We start from the raw sequence: 21,540 nt of genomic DNA on the forward strand, positions 1-21,540 counted from the left end.
GCTACCTGAATATTCAAATACAATTCCTAGAGTCACCCACTTCTACTCACCTTGCACCCATTTTCTCACATGAAGAACTGATATCATTGGATAAATGACCAATGGGAAATATGTGGAAACCCCAGCTTTCCAGAGACAATGAAAACATTTTCCCAGCTCATACTCAGATAAGTGTCCTGATAGGTTAACACCATAAATTAATTCTTTGGTTTTGTAACTTTGCTTTAAAAACATTCCCATGTACCATGAACTTTAAGTTATCTATTTTTTTTACAACTTTTAGAAACTGTTTATTTTCCATCAACCTTATTTCTGTTTTGTTTGAGTTTTAATAACAGTAGCTTAAGAGACCACTCAGTGTCTGCTTCTACCCATTCAGTGGCCTGAGCAGTGGGAGCTGCAGATCAGTCTTCAGTGGCAGGCTGAGTGCTCCAGTCTTTGGTAGGGAACTGCTTAGTGGCACACAGAGCACCTGCACCCTTTCATATCAGGCTGTGGCTTTAGGTTGAGTAGCAGTGAACTTGGAAACTGGAGCGGTCCATTCACCCTGAAATTCCTCCTTGGTCACAGTCTTTCAGTAGCAACCTGATCTGCCTTTTCAGTATTTCCAGGTTCTGTGTGAAAGCTGAGATCAGGCATGACTTCCCACGGGTGTTTATAGGAAATGGTGCAACGCATGTGCGGAACTTCCTGAGCCAGCATCCACCACATCAGACCCACTGAGTGATCTCCCTTGTTGTTACAAGGGATGGCAATGTCCACATAGTGCAGGGGAGTGTCTCTGTTACACAGAGAAATGGTAGGCAGGTTGACATAAGGCACCTCCATGAGAGGCTGTTGGTCCACCCCAAGATCAGTAACCACCAGAAGTCTAGGCTCTCAGAAGGCTACCTGGATCTAGTGGAGGTTCTGGGAGTAAAGTGGCCAGCAATAGAGGTGGCTCCAGTAGCAGTGGTGCACTTCAGCACAGCTCACTGGCCACTATTCCTGGACGATTTGACACTGACATCAGCTAGGTTTTTAATGGCAACAATGGCTGCCAGTAGAAGCTTCTCCCAGTTTCTTTTGAGATTTATGATGTAGATATCATCACTTTTCTTATTGTAGATGGACTGTTTCATTTGAAAGTCAAGGTTGGTATCACCTAAGTGGATTTCTGCTGTAAGGAATTTGAGGACATCTTTTTCCTTCACTTGCAGGACATTAAGGGCTTCAGACACTGTGAAAGCTTCCCTTTAAGTGACAATGGGAACCCAGAACAATGCCATATGGACCTTCCTTTGGGTAGTGTGGAAGGCACTATAAAAAACTGTAGTTTTTAAAAATCACTGTAAAAAACCAGTAGTGCTTATTAACATTATTCTTTTATAATCTTTAATTTGCCTACAAGTTAGCTAAATGGAAAGCTGATATTTACTATATGTAGCAAGTGCTTCCTAACCATCATCAAGGCATTCTGCACACTATTAGAATCTATCCACTACTTAACTTGGTCAGGGACATCATTTGGGGCTATGCTGCCCAGTTTGGGGATAAGCCAATGCAATGTATCCTCTGGGTGGCTGCAATGATCTGATGTTCAAGTACATGCATTTCAAGTTTGGAAACTCTGGATCCCTCCTGTATTAGTTTGCTGGGGCTGCTATAACAAAGTCCCACAGACTGGTACTTAAGTGACAAAAGTATATTGTTTCATGGTTCTGGAGACAAGTCCAAGATCAAAGTACTCTCAGAATTGAATCCATTTGAGGGCTGTGAGGGAGGGATCCCTGTTCCAGGGCCTCTTCTTGGCTTACAGATGACCATTTTATCCCTGAGTCTCTTCACATTTCCTTCCTCCTATACTTGTCTTCTTCTCTGTCCAAATTTCCTCTTTTATTTTTTTAAAGATTTTATTTATTTATTCATGAGAAACAGAGAGAGAGAGACAGAGACAGAGACAGAGAGAAGCAGAGACGCAGGCAGAGGGAGATGCAGGCTCCTTGCAGGAAGCCCAACATGGGACTTGATCCCTGGTCTCCAGGATCATGCCCTGGGCTGAAGACGGCGCTAAACTGCTGAGCCACCCAGGCCACAAGGCTGCCCCAAATTTCCTCTTTTAATAAGATCTCCAGTCATATTGGGTTAGGGCCAACACTAATGCTTTTCATTTCAGATACCTCTGTAAAGACTCTACTTCCAAATAAGGTCACATTTTGAGGTACTAGGAGTTAGGACTTTTTGGTGGGAAAACAACCCGTAACAACTCCTAAGACATCTCTTAGGAGTTGTGAAAGAAAAGAAAAGAAAAAAAAAGAAAAGAAAAGAAAAAAAAAGAAAAGAAAGAAAGAAGAAAGAAAGAAAGAAAGAAGAAAGAAAGAAAAGAAAGAAAGAAAAGAAAGAAAAAATCTAGTTCTTCATGGGAAAGAGACTGGGTTCAGAATTCCAGCTCTCCTAGTACAAGCTATGTCTGGATTAGAGAGGAGCATGTAGGACTACATCCCAAGCCACCTTCAATAGCATCTTGAGCTAGATTGGAATTAAGGGCAGGGTTACAGACAGGAAAGGATAATGTAGTGTTAATTAGGAAGCTAAGGAAGAATTCTTGTTTATGTGTTAGGATAGGCATTACTCCAGATTCTCCTAATAGTGAACCTATTCACTATTCTCCTAGTAGTGAACAAAGCTAATGTAATTTGACACAATCCACTGCAGGAAGTATGCATATGTGTAGATATGGAGGGGGTGGTCTGGATCACTTAAAAATCTGGGCAGGATGGAACATCTCGAGAAAGAAGCAGACCACTCAGGAGAGTAGTGGAAGCTACTCATTCATGGACTATTTGCAAAGATCCTCTGAGTCTCTCAGAGGCAGCCCGGTCTACCCTGATTACTGCCACTACTACAAGACATTCTCACACAGCCCTGCTCAGCATCCCAGGCATCCTACCGACATCAGTGTCCACATGGTGCCCTAAAAGCCTTGTAGCTTTGAGGGTACCCATTCTGCCTTGTGTGAAGAGATGGCTGAGGTCTTTGCCATGAGACTTCACAATGCCCAGAAATAGAAACATAGTATATAAACCATATATTTAAAAAACCACTTAAATATGTTTATATATAAAAATATATAAAACACACAAATATATATTTGTTATATATAACACATATATACATCATACAGACGTATACTATATATATTTAAAGTATAATACATATATTTAAAATATGTAAGTATATATAAATACATGAACATATAACACATATTTAAAATATATATTAAAACGTTAAAAATATGTAATTTATTTAAATATATTTCAAAAATAAAATATGTTATTTTATTTATTATTTTATGTATTTACTGCAGAGACTCAGTGAAATGAGAGAGGAGAGACATCAGAAGTCATGGAGTAAGCCATATATAAATTCATATGTAAAACTATATATTTTAACCTTCCTCTTCCATTTCAGCAAGCTCTTGAATGGAAATCAAGTGTTATTCCTCCCTTGATAAGTAGAGATATTGTGGGAACTGGGGCAAATAGCCATAATGTACACATACCAGCCCTGGGAGAAACTTAGAATGGCATAAAGTAGCAGATGTGTGATTTTCTCCCTGTTCATAAGATGCTGGAACAACACACAGCAATCTGGCATGGATGGAAATCAGATTCTGGCAAAGAGATTCCCATTCTTGGGATTTGGGGCTTTTAGGATGAATAATTAGGAAAGCATTAGCTCTTCCTTGTTGTTGCTGATGGCCAGCCAGGATATAACACCATTAAGAGTGGCTCCAGCTGCATGTTGCTAACTCAGCGTTTATGGTTGGGGATATCTGTCTCTCCCTTGAAGTGATTAGTGGACTGGAGTCTAAGAGTTGTGATTGCAGCTGTATTATCTAGCAAACTATTGGCAGGATTTTCTGCATTAGCGTTCAGGTTGAGGAAGCTGGCATGATTGGGGGAGTGGGGTCCAAGACTTGCCACCATTGGCCGGGATTAATGCCTTAAGCAATAGCCCATTGCTGAATTTTCATGCAACTTTGTAGAAAGCTAACATCTTTCCTGGGAGGCCTGCCTTCCCAGGATAATTCTTGGGCATAACCCTTCTCTCTGAAAGGAAGCAGTAAAGGTATAGAGAGCAGGGATAGGTAGGCAATAAATAGTCAATGCATTGACCCTTCTGTTCCATCCCTCTGTTCTTATGTACTACAGAGTCAAGGTTTGAATGCAGATCTTTTTATTCTCAGTCCACTGTTCTTTGCAATCCTTCAGCTCTTCATCTTTTTTCAGGAGGTTGTAGAGCCTATGAGGGTTTTTTGGTTTTGATTTATATATATATATTTTGAGCCAACGAGTTTTTCAGTTATGTTTTATGGCAATAGCAGTTGTGCCCCCCAAATCCCAAAATAAAGATTTATTCTGGGATGATGAAGTTACCCTCCAATCTCTGTTGGCTGTGAGGGAAGTTTGAAATCATGTGGATACTTTATTCATTTCTTTTACATATTAGGACTTGAGTTTTTATCACTTCTTTCAGTTCTTTCTTCTGGAAGAATCAGTTCTTGTTTTAAATTATTAATTAAAAGCTATATATGTTTTGCAGTGCCTGGGTGGCTCAGTTGGTTAAGTGTCTGACTTTTGATTTCAGCCCAGATCATGATTTTGGGGTCTTTGGATTGAGCTCTGCATGGTGCTCCATGGGGACTCTGCTTGAGGATTCTCTCTCTCCCTTTCCCTGTTCCCAACCCCCGGCTCGTGCATGCACACACTCTTTCAAATCAATCAATCAATCAATCTTTAAAAAATTATATATGTTTCAGGCCATGTGTCCTATGTATTTCCAGGTTTATTGCTTTTGTTTGGTGTTTTGCCTCTTGCCAATCCTCGATAGTCACTTATAATTCCACCAAACTGCCACAGGTGAAAATAACTACTTTTGTAAGCTTGGAGTAAAAAGTTGCAAAATTAAATTGCACATTGGGTGCCATTCCTGAAGATAAATATTTACATACTTTATAAATATGTAGAATTATGTAGGAAGGTACCCAAAGCCATGCTCTTGATTGAAACACAATGCTTTTGATCCGTAAGGAGTGAAAGAATCTCTCAGAACCCCTGTAATTGCACTGAGGACAATTTCTACCATTTTTACCCAGATCACAGGCTTATAGGGCAAAAATACCTTGGGAATATAATCTAAATTAAGCTACCCTTTTTTTTTTAATACTATTCCTTTTGCTTTGAATTTCTTTTTCTGTGATCTTTGTGTATTAAAATCTTACTATTATTCATTTCATCAACTCTACTCCTAAGAAATAAATAATTAGTAGCTAATGAGCACTTGTCATGGGCCAGGAATGTTGCCAAGAGATCTCCATACATACTCTCTTTCGATTATAAGCATACCTCAGAGATACTGTGAGTTTGGTTCCAGACTATCCCAATAAAGCAAATACTGTAATAAAGCAGGTCAAATGAATTTTTTGGTTTCCCAGTGCATATACAAATTATGTTTGCACTATACCATAGTCTATTAAGTGTGCAATAGCATTATGCCTAAAAAATGTACACACTTTAATTTTAAATTCTTGATTGCTAAAAATGCTAATCATCATCTGAGCTTTGAGCGAGTCCTAATCTTTTTGCTGGTCTTGCTTCAGTGTTGATGGCTGCTGATGATCAGGATGGTGGTGGCTAAAGGCTGGGGTGGTTGTGCCAATTTCTTTTTTTTTTAAGATTTTATTTATTTATTCATGAGAGACACAGGGAGAGAGAGGCAGAGACGGTTGTGCCAATTTCTTAAAATAAGACAACAATGAAGTTTGCCACACCAATTGACTCTTCCTTTCATGAACAATTTCTCTGTTAGCATGCAATGCTGTTCAATAGCATTTATCCACAGAATTTCTTTCAAAATTTGAGTCTGTCCTTTTCAAACCCTGCTGCTGCTTTATCAACTATATTTATGTAATATTCTAAGTCCCTTTTTGTCATTTCAATAGTCTTTACAACATCTTCACCAGAAGGACATTCTATTTCTACAAATCATTTTCTTTGCTCACCCAGAAGCAGCAACTCTTCATCCATTAAATTTTATCATGAGATTGCAACAATGCAGTCATATCTTCAGACTCCAAGAGTAACATTAAAGATCACTGATCAACATAACAAATATAGCAATAATGAAAAAGTTTGAAATATTGGAAGAATTACCAAAATGTGACACAGAGACATGATGTGAGCAAATGGTAGAAAAATGGTGCTGATAGATTTACTTGCTTGATGCAAGATTGCCACAAGCCTTCAATTTGTAAAAAGTGCAGCATCTGCAAAGCATAATAAAAGGAAGTATGCCTATAATGGTTATATTTTCATTGCCTAATTTGTGCTTTCACTGTTCTGAGTGGACCAGGAAACAAAGAAGATATGGTCTCATGGTACTTACATTCTCCTAGGGAAGATGATTTAAAAATGAAACAAACAAAAAGATTATGTTAGAGAGTGTAAGTGTTATGAACAATGTAACATGGAGTAATGATAGAAGATGACTGGGATTGGGGGGCAACTTTTAGGTAGAGGGACTCCGGAAGACCTTTCTGAAAGAAAGGCGCCAGCTATGTGGAGATCTGACAGCAGAGAGAATTAGAAGGCTAGAAGTGTAAGTGAAGCAGGAGTGGGCCTCACAATAGTCCCGTGAAGTCAGTAGGTCCATCTGTGGGAACTGGTTGAGGAACTCAACTCTCGGAGCCCCAGTTTCTTTTTATCACAAAGACAGATTCATTAGCTCATTTTAACTTTTTTTTTTTGAGCCCTCACTATGCGCCAGACACTGTTTAGAGTCTGGAGATTATTACTGCTGCCCTCATGGAACTCATGTTCTAGTGGAGGGGTTGGGAGACAGACAGTAAACAAGTAATTATAGAGGTTACATAATGGTAAATGCCTTAAAAAATAAAACAGAGTAAGAAGACAGAGAGTAAAGGTGCGAGGTGGGTTACTAGGGGAGTCAGGGAAAGCATCTCTGTGGAAGTGACATTTGAGGAGAGAATGGAATGAAAAGAGGGAGAGAAGCAGGCCAGTTGGTTATCTGGAGTGGAGTGGGGAATATTTTGAATGGAGAGAACAGCATGTACTAAAGGCTATACGATTGAAGGGACCTTGATGTGTTCAAGGCATGATAAATGGGTCCATGTGGTACAGAGGAAGGACCAGGTCATTCTGGGTGTGATGAAAAGCCACTGCAAGATTTGGAGCAGGGATGTAATGGAAGTGATATAACTTACAATGGAATGTTGGGAGAATTAAGAGATAAGTCTATGCATAGCCTAGCACAGTGTGTGCTAGTAAGTGCTCAAAGACCTCGTTTCCTTCTTTTTAAAAAAGATTTTATTTATTTATTCATGAGAGACAGAGAGAGAGAGAGAGAGAGAGAGAGAGAGAGAGGCAGAGACACAGGCAGAGGGGAAGCAGGCTCCATGCAGGAAACCTGATGCAGGACTCCATCCCGGGTCTCCAGGATCATGCCTTGGGCTGAAGGCGGCACTAAACCACTGAGCCACCTGGGCTGCCCATTGTTTCCTTCTTCCTTTCCTTTCCTTCCTTCCTTCCTTCCTTCCTTCCTTCCTTCCTTCCTTCCTTCCTTCCTTCCTTCCTTCCTTCCTTCCTTCTTTCCTTCCTTCCCTGTCTTCTCTCAATGTCTCCCTAACTGTTCCTTTCCTGCCCCCATCCTTTGTGCATCTGTACAGCTCAAGTATGTCTCAGAATAAGGTGACCTAACCTGCTGTTATTTCTTTCCTTGTCCACTTCATGCTAAACTATAGCTTCTTTGAGGACAGGAAAGGTCTCGTTTATTTCTTTATAATTGCTACATCACCCCAGTGCCTTGCAAATTGTTGGAATGCAGCAATATTATTGAATTGGCATTAAAAATTCTGTTGCATGGGGGATGGTAATGATATCTGAGAGTTAAGAAGTATGTTTGGACTGGCAGGACCTCCTTATTTATATTGGAAAGTCCTGAGTTTGGTTATGATAAATGTACTGGGAAGTCTGCAGCTTTGTTGAGATTCACATAAGAACTTTCTAGTTTGCTAGTAGCTTAGAGTCAGATGCTAAATCCAGTAGGACTTGGGCAAGTCACTTAATCTTTCTGAAGCTCAGTTTTCTCATCTGTACAACTGAGATAATAATCCATAGAATTATTGGGGAACTGAAGGAGATCACATATATAAAGCTCTAAGTACAGTAGACAGCTCTGAGTAATCAATAAATACTATCTATATTGAAAGTACTGTCTTGATTTCCTGCCTTTCCCTCAAAACAATATACCTACTCCAGGAGTCAGCCTGGCAGCTATGGAGAAGAGGAAGGAGCCTGTCCCTTGCTGAAGCAGTACATTTTACCTTCTTAGTTATAATTACAACAGTGAATCTTATGCAGGGCAGAAAAATCAGGAAATGGCATTGGCTCCTCCTTTTCAACCTAGTCTATCTATTTGTGTCAGATTTACTTTAGTTCTCTGAGCGCAAAGAACTCACTTTTTTTTTCTTTTTTATCTTGATGTCAAGGGAGGAAATAACTTGCCTAAGGTCACACATCTAATAAGTGGCAAAGCTAGAATTTGAATAAAGGTCTGGCTCATTATGCAGCTCATGTGGATAGAAGAAAGCATGCTCTCCTGGGTCAGAAAACGTGATCTGGGCACCCTATCACTTACCTTGTCACCTTGGGAAAATGCATTTATCCTCTCTCAGGAGAAGGAGGAACCACTCTCCTAGTTCCCAATACAATAGCCTTTCATTTGACCTTCTCTGGTTTCATTTTCCACCTGTGCCAGTTTAAGATGTTGGAGTAATCTCTGACTCTGTTCTGCATTTTTGCAATGAAGCAATGATGCACATGCCCCAGGCCCTTAGAGCTGACCTGTTGTATCAGGTGACCTTTTTGCTGAGAGATCTGTATGATTATTCCCAGGCACCAATCTACACTAATACTTGATAAAGCCACTTAATATTGCAAAGTAGTCAATAGAGTTGTTTTGTGTTTAGCTCAGCAGCGGAGATAACCTTATATTTCAAAACTCTTTGCTCTAATTCTATGTTCTTCTCTATACACTCTTCCCCCAGCCTTGCTTTTTTTCTTTCATCAGCTAACTTCTGCTTTTAGAACCATCTGTCGTTATTTTTGTTCATTTTATCTCCAACTAGAAGATAGAAAAACACACATCTGAAATACAGAGTTGTTATCTGGGAGAGATCAGAGCATTGTTTCTTTCCTTCTTTTTCTTTTTCTTTTTCTTTTTCTTTTTTTTTTTTTTACCTTTTTCCCTTAACAGCATGATCAGATCTTGATTCTTTGTTGATAACTTTTCCAAGCTGCCAATTAAAAGGTTGGATAATGAGAATTTAGTGTTCTGGTGATTAAGATGTACTCTGCCTTGCAGGTCAGTGCCACCTGAATTAATTGGCACCTTCTCAGTTGGAGTCCCATTCTCACATGTCTTATTCTACCAAGAATGGCATTAAGAGACGTCTATAATCCATCGTCATGCAGTTTTCCTAGCCCTTCCTCACTACCTATACCACTCATCTCTTGATGAGTGATTTACCCTCCACCACCCTCTTGTTATATGATTTGCATCCCTTCCACTGTGTTGCTTATTTCTCTCTGCCTGGAATGAAATAGTTACAACTGTAGACTCAGGAGACAGTCTACAATGAAATTATTGCCAACAGTTCTGTAATACTAGGTGTTTAACCTCAGCTTTCTCACATATAAGGGCCTACTCACCTTATTGTATAGTTGTACAGAAGACATAAAATAGTGAGTGTAAAGGATTTGTTGGAGTACCCAGCCTATAGTAAACACTAAATATTAGCTGCTGTAATTTTCACTTGTATCTATCCAGATCTCACTACTTCTTCAGGGGCACTCAAAATACACTTCCACTTCCTATACAAGGAGTCTTTTTTGAACACCTTCCAGTCCAAGCTGGCCTCTTTCTTCAAGTTTTTTATTTTGTGAATTGTATAGAATTATTTGGTCCTAGTTTATGTTCAAAGTCCTGTCATACAGGTGAAATACTATGAGAGGCGGAGACCTAAGCCTCTAGCAGAGAGTGAGGTACATATCTCCACAGTGGAATTGTAATTTTCTGCTCCTGACTTAAGGGAATTTCATTTTGTTAATGTTGTTTTGGGTTCTTGAGTGTTCTACTGATTTAATGGATGGTTTGCTCATTTTTCAGTACACTAAGACATTAGTATCCTGAGTGTTTTGTTTCTAAGAGTATAGTCAGTTCAGGCTGGTAAGGTTGTGACATGAATTCTGGGCTTGCCTATTGGGTAATCAATGGCAAGGCCTGTTTTGTCCATTAAGAGAATTTACCTTTGGCACGCTAAAATATGGGACATATTGAAAGAATCTTCAGGGTAAAGTATAATATCATCTAGGTGTATCTGCAGTTAAGACTTATAAAGAAAAGTTTGGTGTCTGATTTTCAGTAGCAGTATTATTATTATTTTTAATTGCAAGAAACTTCACATATACTTTGCCTCACAAATACCCATAATTAGGTCAGAATTCAGTAAAGTGGGTTTCTATTTGCATAGAATGACATTAATTCTGCATTTTCTCCTAACAAGGTTGAAAGAAAGGATTAATCACTTATTCATGCAAAACCAACTCGCATGAATCATTTATTTATCTTGTTCTGGTAATTTTGCAGAGCTCATTTTTACATGCCTCAGGTTGCAGATAAAGTGAAAACTCAGAAGGTGATTTACTCTCCACAATAAAGACATGATGGCCGTGTAAACAGGATGTTTCCTATAGGAAATCAATAGGTAACCATGGAAATAACTCTACAATGGGAAATTCTATTTCCTTATGAACAAATTATCAAAAAGATCAATTGTAAGATGAAAGGGCTTTGTGCCCATGCCTTTCATAAAGACTCTTGGTCTATGTAAAGGAGAAAACAATGCACATTGGTGCCAGTAAACAACTATCTTAAGCTATATTGAAAATGAACATCACTTTTTACTTCAGAAGTTTGGGCTGGAATTTTTAAGCACTGTACTAAGAGTTATAACTAAGAAAACATATCTAGTGGCAAGAAGAATGTCCAGAATACAAGCTAGTGGAATTCTTCACCCTTGCCTAACTTCAAACAGTGATGAGAACTTTGATTTAATTTGAATTTGATTTTTTTTAATAAATTTATTTTTTATTGGTGTTCAATTTGTCAACATACAGAATAACACCCAGTGCTCATCCCGTCAAGTGCCCACCTCAGTGCCCGCCACCCAGTTACCCCCAACCCCCGCCCACCTCCCCTTTCACCACCCCTAGTTCGTTTCCCAGAGTTAGGAGTCTTTCATGTTCTGTCTCCCTTTCTTATAGTTCCCACTCATTTTTTCTCCTTTCCCCTTTATTCCCTTTCACTATTTTTTATATTCCCCAAATGAATGAGATCATATAATGTTTGTCCTTCTCCGATTGACTTATTTCACTCAGCATAATACCCTCCAGTTCCATCCACGTTGAAGCCAAAGGTGGGTATTTGTTGTTTCTAATGACTGAGTACTATTCCACTGTATATATAAACTACATCTTCTTTATCCATTCATCTTTCGATGGACACTGAAGCTCCTTCCACAGTTTGGCTATTGTGGACATTGCTGCTATAAACATCGGAGTGCAGGTGTCCCGGTGTTTCATTGCATCTGTATCTTTGGGGTAAATCTCCAGCAGTGCAATTGCTGGGTCGTAGGGCAGATCTATTTTTAATTCTTTGAGGAACCTCCACACAGTTTTCCAAAGAGATGGAAAAATATTCCATGCTCATGGATTGGAAGAATTAATATTGTGAAAATGTCAATGTTACCCAGGGCAATTTACACATTTAATGCAATCCATATCAAAATACCATGGACTTTCTTTAGAGAGTTGGAACAAATTATTTTAAGATTTGTGTGGAATCAGAAAAGACCCTGAATAGCCAGGGGAATATTAAAAAAGAAAACTATAGCTGGGGACATCACAATGCCAGATTTCAGGTTGTACTACAAAGCTGTGGTCATCAAGACAGTGTGGTACTGGCACAAAAACAGACACATAGATCAGTGGAACAGAATAAAGAATCCAGAAGTGGACCCTCAACTTTATGGTCAATATTCGACAAAGGAGGGAAGACTATCTACTGGAAAAAAGACAGTCTCTTCAATAGATGGTGCTGGGAAAATTGGGCATCCACATACAGAAGAATGAAACTAGACCACTCTCTTGCACCATACACAAAGATAAACTCAAAATGGATGAAAGATCTAAATGTGAGACGAGATTCCATCAAAATCCTAGAGGAGAACACAGGCAACACCCTTTTTGAACTTGGCCACAGTAACTTCTTGCAAGATACATCCATGAAGGCAAGAGAAACAAAAGAAAAATGAACTATTGGGACTTCATCAAGATAAGAAGCTTTTGCACAGCAAAAGAAACAGTCAACAAAACTAAAAGACAACCTACAGAATGGGAGAGGATATTGGCAAATGACGTATCAGATAAAGGACTAGTATCCAAGATCTATAAAGAACTTATTAAACTCAACAGCAAAGAAACAAACAATTCAATCATGAAATGGGCAAAAGACATGAACAGAAATTTCACAGCGGAAGACATAGACATGGCCAACGAGCCCATGAGAAAATGCTCTGCATCATGCCATCAGGGAAATACAAATCAAAACCACAATGAGATACCACCTCACACCAGTGAGAATGGGGAAAATTAACAAGACAGGATACAACAAATGTTGGAGAGGATGTGGAGAAAGGGAACCCTCTTACACTGTTGGTGGGAATGTGAACTGGTGCAGCTACTCTGGAAAACTGTGTGGAGGTTCCTCAAAGAGTTAAAAATAGACCTGCCCTACGACCCAGCAATTGCACTGCTAGGGATTTACCCCAAAGATACAGACGCAATGAAACACCGGGACACCTGCACCCCGATGTTTATAGCAGCAATGGCCACAATAGCCAAACTGTGGAAGGGACCTCGGTGTCCATCGAAAGATGAATGGATAAAGAAGATGTGGTTTATGTATACAATGGAATATTACTCAGCCATTAGAAATGACAAATACCCCCCATTTGCTTCAACGTGGATGGAACTGGAGGGTATTATGCTGAGTGAAATAAGTCAATCAGAGAAGGACAAACATTATATGGTCTCACTCATTTGAGGAATATAAATAATAGTGAAAGGGAATAGAAGGGAAGGGAGAAGAAATGGGTAGAAAATATCAGAAAGGGAGACAGAACATAGAGACTCCTAACTCTGGGAAACGAACTAGGGGTGGTGGAAGGGGAGGAGGGCGGAGGGTGGGGGTGAGTGGGTGACAAGCACTGAGGGGGGCACTTGACGGGATGAGCACTGGGTGTTATTCTGTATGTTGGCAAATTGAACACCAATAAAAAATAAATTTATTATTAAATTAAGAAAGTCCTTCCGGATTTAAAATAAATAAATAAAGAAAGAAAAAATAAAGAAAAAATAAAGAAAGATGAATGGATAAAGAAGATGTGGTATATGTATACAATGGAATATTACTCAGCCGTTAGAAATGACAAGTACCTACCATTTGCTTCGACGTGGATGGAACTGGAGGGTATTATGCTGAGTGAAATAAGTCAATCAGAGAAGGACAAACATTATATGGGTCATTCATTTGGGGAATATAAAAAATAATGAAAGGGAATAAAGGGGAAAGGAGAAAAAATGAGTGGGAAATATCAGAAAGGGAGACAGAACATGAGAGACTCCTAACTCTGGGAAATGAACTCTGGGTGGTAGAAAGGGAGGTGGGGGGAGGTGGGGGGTGACCTGGTGATGGGCACTGAGGTGGGCACTTGATGGGATGAGCACTGGGTGTTATTCTATATGTTGGCAAATTGAACACCAGTAAAAAATAAATTTATTAAAAAATAAAAAATAAAAAAATAAACCTGACAAGAATTTGCAAAATAACTACAAGTGCTGAATGTATGTTCATGTCTTTTCAGGTAGACTTGAGCACAGAACTCAAATAAAAACAACAACTAGAAATCATAATTGTATTGTCTGTTTTAAGCCAAAGGAATTATTTGGTCTCATTAATGAGTCAAATATTTATTTTAATGAAAAACGTTGCTATTAAACAATACTCATCAATAAAAGTGAAATGATGTTAGTAGCACTTTGTGGCTGTCCATTTCTATTATCAGCTCAGAGGCACATATAGCAAATGTTTGCCATTTGCATACCTACTCCTTTGTCAACAGTAGAGAGCAGCACAGTTATTTTCAAGTATCTTTTTCGGGAGCCATTTATGCATGTAAATGGGCATTGTACACATTGGATCCAAAGGTGTGGGCTGTGGCAAGTTGCAATGGAAGAGTATACACGTGTCAAAAGAATCACCTTAATTAAATATCCAAGAAAAAATTAAATATCCAAGATTATGGTGTTGAATTTCCTCTTTAGGTTTTCAGAAATTGCCATTAGAATATTTACATGCTTTAGCATTTCATATTGATTCTTTTTATTTTAGTCTTTCTGTTATTTTTTCTGTCTTGTTACTTGAGAGAGTGTTATAAAAACAAAAACAGTACAGCTTTTGTCTTCTGAAGGTATAGATTTGCATCTCAGCTCTTTCTTGCTAGATCTGTGACTTTGAACCAGAATTCTCAGGATTCTCAATTGTTAAGGGCCTCAGGATTCTCAATTGTTAAGCAGAGACAGAAATACACAATCATCCCCACTGTCTCACAGGGTATTATGAATATTAAAAAAAATCAATACATGTGAAAGCATTACTAAATATAAATATAGGTTTTAAAATAAGTATTTATCTCTTATATGCTATCATTACTAATATGAATCTACTTTTTAGATAAAATGAATGACATAGTTTTTGCAATTTATTTTTGAATTATAGGATAGTATCTAGAAGTAGGTAGAACTGGCTGCAAGGCATACTGGGATATCCTTGGCATGGAGGGTTCTTTGTTGGGAACAGGACTGCAGGAATTAGTGTAGCTACAAGGTCTGAACCTTGAAAGAATATGTCAAAGATCCACAGGGTTTATTGTAAATGTTTATTGAATAAAGGCTAATATTGATATCTCATAACCTATCAGACTTAATATTTCCTCTTTTTAGCAGATATTTAGTAATGTAGTCTTATTCTCAAAGATAATAAAATATATATGTAATTATATTTATATATATAATTTCATATGGAAAATAAGTTAGTTACACTGCCCTAATTTTAATATGAAGGACTAGGAAGTGTCAAGTAATTAAAAATAACTTAATATGTATTTCAGTATGTAAGTACATGGGCTTGACTGTTCTAAAAGACATAATGAAGTAGTCACATGCTTAGAGTCACACAGAGAATGGAAACCACAAATAGATACTCATACAGGGGCTTCATGCTTGTGATTCAGATAGGGAGAATACCATTGCATTATTGGTGAAGTGATTTTCACAAAAATGAACAATTCTTGGTAAAGATCCCATCTAGATGGCACATACTCCTTTTGTTTTATAGGCTAGAGACTGTTCTGGACAATTTGTTAGGTATAAGAACTTATGTAAAAAATACTTTGAGAATGTATGTAAAACAGAGTTAGCATCTAGACTCAGATAATGTCAATGAGGTTATTCCCCCTACATGGATGTCTAGAGAGACACAGTACAACTGTGTCTTCCTTGTGAAGGGTTGTCCATTACATTGCAGGATATCTATTTTCACTGGCTCCTACACTCTAAATACCAGTAAAAGCAGAGTGCTGTTGTGGGAGGAGGAAGCTTCTGTTGTGACGACCAAATATACCATCAGCTATTTCCAAATACTCCATTGGAGCAGAGGCATTTCAATTGAGAATCGTTGGTCTAAATGAAGAGTCCATACAGCAGTTTTGGCATGCCAAGAGTGAAAGTAACCCAGCCACTGACTAGATGGAAGTCAGCCCTGGAAGGAATAGGTGGCAGTGGTTGGGCAGCTCAATAGACACACAGCTACCTTGGGCTCATAACCCAGTAAAATCCAATGTAATAGCAGCAGAACTAATTCCAGACTCTCACCTGTTTGTGAGGCTAAGCCTAGAGATCTTCATCAGCCTTGGTCCTGTCTTATTCAGGGGCCCTTTAGGGCTGTGGTCATAGACCTAAGGCATTGTGGAGGCTTACCCTGGAACTTCTAAACAAGGTAGGGAGTAAAAAGTATAGAACTAGAAATGTTGGAAGAAAGTTACAGAAAGACAAGTATTGGCTCAGTATTTGGAATGGTTACTTGGTAAAATAGTGACTTGCTACATAATAGTCTCTTACATTTACAAAGGGATTTCATGTTTGAAATCAAGTTTCATTTATATTTATTTATATATATTTATCTTAAATTGCCTTTTCTTGCTCAGTAGTCTAATATTGTCATGGATCATTTATTATTAGGTATCTAGTGAGTTCATCTACCTTGAGATAGATGATCTTCACATACTGTCTTCCAGAGACATTTCTATTTAGAAGAAAGGACCAGTGTTTATCTCAGTAAGCTGAATTGGTTTTCCATATTCGCTATGTGTAATAGTTACTTCCAGAGATTTTAAAAAATATATATAGATGCCCAAGGCCCTCTCTAGGCTATTTAGATCAAGATTTGGTTATGGAATATGTATTTTTAAAAGTCCCACAAGTGATCCTTTCATCAGTAAAAGCGAAGGGCAACTTTCTTAATGCATATGTTCTTTCATCCATATTGGAATATAACATCTTCATTCAGGGATTCAGTTAACACTACATAACACCTAGCTCAGTGCTAGCCACAAAGTTCTTACTCAACAAATATTTGTCCAGTGATTAACGTAAAACTTCAGGCACTAGGACACTGAGATCATGACCTGAGCTGAAGGCAAAGGTGATTAAGGGTAAGTGAGATCATAAGGGACTGGTGTCCTTATAAGAAGAAGAAGAGACATCAGGAATGAGCCTGAAACAGAGGAAAGGCTATGTGGGGGACATATGACAAAATGGCCATCTGAAAGCCAGGAAGAGAGGCCTCATTAGACATCACCCCCATTAACACCTTGATATTGAACTTCCAGCCTTCAAAACTGTGAGAAAGTAAGTTTCTGCTGTTTAAGCCACCTAGTCTGTAGTGTTTTGTTATGGCAGTCTGAGCAGACTATTACTATGTATCATTTATCAATCATCTTTTACTGATGTGTAGCAGCTTGCCTGGCAGGTAGTAGCTTCTTTCCCATCAACTCAAAGACATCCCAGAAATGTCTAAGTTTTTGGAATTATTTTTATAACAATTCCAGGCACTACCGTTTCTGCTATTATATTGCAAAGAGAAGGAGGTGGCATAAAGGATTGGATGACCTAGGTATTTTTTGGTATTGAGGGCTTGAGTGACAGGCAGTTTAATAACCCATCTGCTGACATCAGGTACTGCTAATGAGATATTTCTTTAACCCTGTGATTGAGTAGCTTGAGAAGCTCATGAGGTCAAAGGAGTGGCAATGTCTTCAGGCAATGTGGTGCATAATGAAGTTTAATAAAATCTTTATTTTTAGGAGCAGTGGCTATGCTTCACTTTGATAATTCATGAGAATAACAAATTGAGACAATGAGGCTGAGAAGCTAAGGATTTGTGAAGCATTAATTTTAGTTTACTGTCTCATTGCATTTTTTTGTCAGTAGACTCATTTCCTCTCATTTTCACACTTACCAATGAGTTTAACACCTTTATAATGAATTACATGCCAGTGATGAAAGAAAGACCAGTCATTTTCTCCCCCTTACACTTCTGTTTAATATGACTAAGTTATACCTAAAGATCTACTTTTTCAGGCCACCCTTTATGAGCTCTAAGAATTTAACAAGAAAATGATATGAGTTTATGAATCTAAGTGGAGTTTTAAATCAATGCCAAAACACTTATATGTGAAAATCTTTGGATCACAGTTATGGACTTCATTCAAGTAGAAATGTTTCCCTGGGGGGTTTCAATTCTGAACATTATTCTTCCACATATAAGTTATGTATGTGTCTATTTCTCTTGAGAACTTTACATTATCTGTCATCCTTACCACCTAGCTTTCCATCTAAAAGGATCATTCATTCGTTCATTCATATGTTTATCAAACATGCAATTTCTGAAGGCAAACTGTCTTTGAAACCTTCGCAGATTTGTTTGAGCGACAGACATGTATGTAAACAAATAATTAAAATACTCTCTAGAAAGAGATATAAAAAATTGAGCACAAAGGAAGGAATAATGAACTTTCCTCCGGAGGATGGAGAAGTGGTAACATCTGAGATCTACCAGGAGGGACATTAGGGAGTTGGCATAGAGGAAGAGTTTTTCTGACAAGGATAACAGCATATATAAAGATAAGGATAATGTAGTTATGTCCTTTTCTAGAAAGCTTGTGTGATGCAGAGATGACTTAAATGTGTACAGTTGTGAGAATAGTTTATCATATTAGGTTTGTGTGAAAGCAAAGACTCTTCTTGATGTGGAATGTCTTTCACGCTTTATGCTTGCTGTTTCTCAAACATGCCACTCACATCCATATCTTTGTTCTCATGATTTCTTCTGCATGGAATACTTCCTCCTCATCCCTTGGGCCTTAACTAACCTGTGAAACCTTCTTCCTACTTTCTTGGCAGAATTTATAGTCCTCATAGCACTTTGCTCTTGCTATGCAATTACTATATAGCTCATTGTTTATGATAACTTTCTCCTTGCTGGATTGTGAGCTCCTCAAGTACTGACACTATATTGTTTTCTTCATTTATTCTACTTGTCTACATACTGCCAGACAAACAGCATGCTCAAAAAATCTAGAATGCATATAGGAATGACCATGAATCCTCCAAACAGAATGATTTTTAGAAGAAAAGCAGCTTGGCACAGTGGTTAGAGGCCTGTACAAGGGTACTGGAAACTGATATCTAACTTCATGTTGCTTCTTGATCCTAATCTAGCTGTGTGCCAAGAGACCTGACCCTAACCTTCTGGGGCTGCCACTATGCTCACATGGATAGAGCAATACCTTGTTATTATAAAGCCCGTGGATGGAGTGAAATGATCTTTTGAGATTTTTTTTCTAGCTCTAACAGCTGTGATTTTAAAACATATCTGATGGGGCAGCCCCGGTGGCTCAATGGTTTAGCACCACCTTCAGCTTGGGGCTACATCAGGCTCCCTGCATGGAGCCTGCTTCTCCCTCTGTCTATGTCTTTGCCTCTCTCTCTCTGAGAGGCATTCATGTGTCTCTCATGAATAAATAAAATATTAAAAAAAAACATATCTGATGAATTGACTTCATATTCACTCACATTTTCTTCATTTTCCTTTGAAGTGGCAGACTATTTTTACCTGTTTAACTGTTCTCGTCAATAATACATGGAGTTGTTATTGTCTTTGTTATTTTAATCATTAGGTGTTAGTGAAGGGAGCTAAAATCCTGAATTTGTGCTCTGAATAGTCATAGGGTGAGGAGGGATGTGGGAGCATCTTTAGAATATCTTTCTGCCTCTAAGATTTCTCAAACTATGAGCAGCAAAAGTAATTTTATGTTTTCTCTGTACTGACACATTAATGTTCTATCTCTAAAAACTTTTTTGTTGAGTTGAATTCTTAATAAATTGATTAGTAGACAGATGACCAGAATCTAGGAAAGTGAAAAAAATCATTTTATTAGTATTCACAACCAAAATCCTTTGAAACTCTGAAGGAAAAAAGAAAGTGTTTTTCATATAGTTTTTTATTAGAAAACATGGCTAAACAAGTATATCAGTAGAAAGAAATGGTTTTATAAGATATGAAATTCACCATGAAGTATTGAAATAAAGTGAATACTTATAATACTGCTTTCCAATAAGTCTATCAATAATTTTATCTAGCTGTTCTGATATCTGGGAAGGTTATGAATCTATTCTTTTCCTGAAACTGTATTATTATTAGCTGGTGTTATGAATAGAACCCTACAATAATTAACACATACATTAATGATATAGTTTCCTAATTGGCAGGGGTCATGAGTTTTGAAAGAGACAATGGTGATGAAAAGGTGAGAATGAGGCCTGTGGCTTCAGGGCATTTAAGGTGTTCTTCTCATCCTTGGAGAAGGTTATGGGCAATGAAGATAGCATCCCATAGAGGTACTGATGGGGCAGGATAGGGATGAGGAGATAGATGTTGGCTTCACTGCCTTGAGAAGTATATGGCAAGTTAACCTGACTGAGAAATTAATGGTGTCCTTCTCCCCAGTTTTATTCAGAAATAGTTGACATACATCTCTGCTACAAGTTTAAGGCGTATAGCATGATGATTTGGTTTATATATATTGTGAAATGCTGCTTGCAGGAGTTTCAGCTAACATCTGTCATCTCATATAGATACAGTATAATGAAAACAAAAAAGAATAAAAATTTTCTCCTTATGATGAGAGCTCTTAGGATTTTACTCTCTTAGTAACTTTCCTGTATATTATAGAGCAGCATTAACTATAGTCAACATGTTGTACATGAACATCCCTAGGACTTACTTATCTTATACCTGGAAAATTTTCCTTTTGACTATCCTCATTTTTCTTCCTTGTCCCTCATACTGCCTCTGGTAACTACAAATCTGATCTCCTTTTCTGTGAGTTTTTTATTGTCTTTGTGTTTTTTGTTTTTGTTTTTGTTTTTAGATTCCACATATAAGTAAGATCGTGCAGTATTTGTCCTTCTTTGTCTGACTTATTGTAATTAGTGTATTGCCTTCAAGGTCATTCATGTTGCAAATTGTAGCAGTTTCTCATTTTTTATGGCTGAATAATATTCCTGTGTATACACACACGCATAGACACCAACTTCCTTATCTATTCATCTATTGGTGGACACTTAGATGGTTTCTATGTCTTAACTATTTTAAATAATGGTGCTTTAAACATGACACTGCAGATATCTTTTTGTTAGTATTTTTATTTCCTTTGGATACATTCCCAGAAGTGGAATTGCTAAGTCATATGGTAGTTCTAAATTTAATTTTTTGAGGATCCTCCATACTATTTTCTGTAGTGGCTGTACCAATTTACAATCCCACCAACAGTGCATAAGGTTTCCCTTTTTTCCATATTCATGTCAGCTTTTGTTGCCTCTTGTCTTTTTGTTGATGGCTAGTCTAACAGGCATGAGGTCATATCTCATTGTGTTTTTTTTTTAAAGATTCTATTTATTTATTCATGAGACACACAGAGAGAGATAGGCAGAGGGAGAAGCAGGCTCCATGCAGGAAACCCAATGTGGGACTCGATCCCAGGACCCCAGGATCATGCCCTGAGCCAAAGACAGACGCTCAACTGCTGAACCACTCAGGCCTCCCCTCATTGTGGTTTTAATTTGTGTTTCCATAATGACTAGTGCTGTTGAGCACCTTTTCACATACCGGTTGGCCTTTTGTATATATTCTTTGGAGAAATGTCTATTTAGATCATGTGCCCATTTTTTAATTGGGTTG

General features: G+C 38.1%; 1 pseudogene; it reads right to left on the minus strand.

Annotated features, from left to right (window-relative positions):
• Positions 1-9,523, minus strand: part of LOC112662969 (40S ribosomal protein SA-like) — an 81,800-nt pseudogene extending 72,277 nt beyond the window's left edge.
• Between the last annotated feature and the right edge of the window lie 12,017 nt (positions 9,524-21,540).

This window comes from Canis lupus, chromosome 20 (assembly GCF_003254725.2).
Source record: "Canis lupus dingo isolate Sandy chromosome 20, ASM325472v2, whole genome shotgun sequence".
NCBI classification, from domain to species: domain Eukaryota; kingdom Metazoa; phylum Chordata; class Mammalia; order Carnivora; family Canidae; genus Canis; species Canis lupus.